This window comes from Cebus imitator, unplaced genomic scaffold, assembly GCF_001604975.1.
Source record: "Cebus imitator isolate Cc_AM_T3 unplaced genomic scaffold, Cebus_imitator-1.0 Scaffold131, whole genome shotgun sequence".
Lineage (NCBI taxonomy): Eukaryota > Metazoa > Chordata > Mammalia > Primates > Cebidae > Cebus > Cebus imitator.
The window spans coordinates 1,593,976-1,597,512 of NW_016107446.1; positions in this window are offsets into that span (position 1 = coordinate 1,593,976).

The window sequence follows — 3,537 nt, forward strand, 5'->3', positions numbered from 1 at the left end:
AAAAAAAAAAAAAAAAAAATCTGCCAACTCCTAGTTAATCCCATGTGCATTTGAGAAGAATGTGTATACTCTTCTGTTCAGTGGAGCAGCATAATGTGCCAGTTGGTCAGTTTGTTTTTCAGTGTTGTTATATACTTATTTTTCTGTTTAAATGTTTTGTCAGTTGTCAAGAGGGGAGTATTAAAATCTCCAGTATAAGTGTTGAATTTATTCTTTCTTCAATTATTTAGATTTTGCTTCATATAATTTCAGACTCTGTTGTCAAGTGCATACACATTGGTCATTGTTATATTTTTTTGATGCCTTGACTCTTTTATCATGATGAAATGTTCCTTTTTCCTCTAAAAATATGCCTTTTCTCGAATTCAATTTTGTCTGATATTAATATAGCCATTTCAGCTCTCTGATGATGACTGTTTCCATGGGATACTTTTTTCTATCCTGTGTTTAAATATAAAATGTGCCTCTTGAAGAGAGCATATCATTGGATCTTCATTGTTTATTCATTCTGACAATCTTTGTCTTTTGATAAGAGTGCTTAGTCTATGCACAGTAAATATTTTAATGATGAGATAGGATTTACCCTTATTATTTTATTTGTTCTCCATATAGCTCATGTCAGTTTTGCTTCTCTGCTTCTCTTTTAAAATAAACTTTTGTGTGTGTGAGAATAGTTTGAAATTTTCAGAAAAGTTGCAAAGGTAGTACAGAACATCTGTTTCTTTTTATTGTCTTCTTTTGTGTTAAATATTTTTAGGTGTTCATTTTAATTATTTTATTTTTAGCTATGTTTTTGGTTCTTTTTTTCTTTACAGTCACTGTACTTAAAATTACAATTTGCATCTTCAGTGTATCACAATCTTCTTCAGGTTACTACTGATTTAATTTCAATGATATATAGCAACTTTGCTCCAGTGTAACTCAATTTTCTCTGTTTACTTTTGTACTGTAATCATCATAAAGATTTATTTATGTATGCTGTAAACTCAGCAATAAAATGTCAGAATTATTGCTTTAAATAATCTTACAATTATCAAAGAAATAAAAAAATAAAGTCTTATATTTGGCCATCTTTTTACCATTCTTGTGTTCTTTATGCATTCCTTTGGATCTAATTTATTTTATCATGAAGAACTTCTTTTCGTGTTTCTTAAAAAACAGGTTTGCCAGCAAGAGTTACTTCAATTTTTGTTTATCTGGGAATGCCTCACTTTCACTTTCATGTTTGAAGAAGAATCACACTGAATGTAGAATTCTTGGTTGACCGATGAGTTTTAGCATGTTGGATATGCAATTTCATGGCCTTCAGGCCTCATTGTTTCTAATGAGAAAACAGTCATTAATCTTATTGATTGTCAACTATATGTGAGGAGTCATTTTCTTTTGCTGCTTTCAATATTTTCTTTTTTTGGCTTACAACTATATGACTATCTGTCTAGCTGGGGATCTCTATGTTTTTCCAACCTAAGGATTCTTGAGCATCTTGAATATATAATGTTTATAATCAAATTGTGAAGTTTTAAGTAATTATTTTTTCAAATATTTTTCTGCTGCTTTCTCCCTCTTTTCTCCTGGTATACTTGATGTTTTCCTATAGATATCTGAGGCTCTGTTTATTCTTCTTCGGTATTTTTTCCTCTCTGTTCTTCAGACAGGGTAGTTTCTATTGATTAATCTTTAAATTTATTGATTTATTCTTCTGTTATCTGCAATTTGCAGTTGAGTCCATCTAAGTGGTTTTTTCTTCAATTTTGGTTATTATTTTCAACATTAGAATTAACTTTTATTTATAGTTTCTATTTCACTATTGAGATTCTCTGTTGAGTCATTGTGATATTTTCCTTTAATTCTTTGAATATGTTTATAAAAGATACTTTGAAACCTTTGTCTATTAAATCCAAAATCGATGCTCATCCAGAGTCAGTGTTTTTGACTACTTTTTCTTCCTGAATATGAGCCACACATTTTTGAGCTTTTTTTTTCAGTCTAGTAATTTTTAAACTAAAAATATTGTATATTGTAGCAACTGTAGATTTTGTTTTATTTTTCTTAAGGTTGCTGTTGTTCATCATCATTGCTTGGATTTACACTCTGAAGTCTGTCTCCCCTATAATGTGCCAGATATGGGTCTGCTAATGTTTTTATGTTTCTTCATATTTTTTGGCCTTACCTAAGGGCTGCCCCATATCTGCATAGTTCTAAAGTCAGCCAATGTTTTAAGTGGTACTTAAATATTTTGAGTCTATGAGGCTTACACCCTCTGCTGAGGGATCTGTGTGTAGATTGAATAATGCATCATAATTTGTGGTCATATCTTAAGTGTTCCTAGACTTTCACTTTTTGTCAAGCTTTCTGGAGTCTCCCTCCTCCATGCTGAATAATTTTCCAGTTGCCCAGGACCATGTAAAGGGGTTATCTTAGTTCTTCTATGGCTCTCTTATTTCTAAGACTTTCTTGTTAAATTGCCAGTTGGCTCATTGCTTGCTTTAATCAGGCCCCCAGTCTTAGGCTACTGAAACTGCAGGCTTTCCTTTGTAAAAGAAACCAGAGCTGGACATTAACCCAAGCAGCAAAACAGATTTTATTAAGGAACTATTGCAATAGGGGACAAGAGACCTCAGTATAGAATATGTTCAATTCCAAATACAGCAAAGAGAATTGAGAATTTGTAGCCAAGGAGGGGGATGTTGTACAGATACGGTTGATGAAAAATTGCTAAGAGGAGACATCAAGATAATGAAAATTCTTACTAAACTAACGTAAAAGTTTCTTGCTAAAGGTAGGTTATATGGTTTGGCTGTGTCCTCACCCAAATCTCATCTTGAATTGCAGCTCCCATAATTCCCACTTGTGGGAGAAACCTGGTGGGAGGAAATTGAATCATGGGGGTGAGTCTTTCCTGTGTTGTTCTCATGATGCTGAATAAGTCTAATAAGATCTGATGGTTTTATAAAGGGCAGTTTCCCATGCACACACTCTCTTGCCTGTTGCCATAGTAAGGTGTGCTTTTGCTCCTCCTTCACTTCTGCCATGATTGTGCGGCCTCCCCAGTCATGTGCAACTGTGAGTCAATTAAACCTCTTTCCTAATTACCCGGTCTTGGGTATGTCTTTATTAGTAGTGTGAGAACAGATTAATACAGTAAATTGGTACTGGTACAGTAGGGTACTGCTGTAAAGATACCCAAAAATGTGGAAGCGATTTCGGGACTGCAAAACACACAGAGCTCGGACAGTTTGGAAGGCTCAGGAAATGATGGGAAGATGTGAGAAAATTTGGAACTTCCTAGAGACTTGTTGAATAGTTTTGTCCAAAATGCTAATAGCAATATGGACAATAAGATCCAGGCTGAGGTGGTCACAGATGGAGATGAGGTACTTGCTGAGAACTGAAGTAAAGGTCACTCTTGCTGTGCTTCAGCAAAGAGACAGGAGGCATTTTACCCCTTCCCTGTAGATCTGTGGAACTTTGAATGCGTGCAAGAGAGATGATTTAGGGTATCTTGTGGGAAAAAAATTCTTTTTTTTTTTTTTTTTT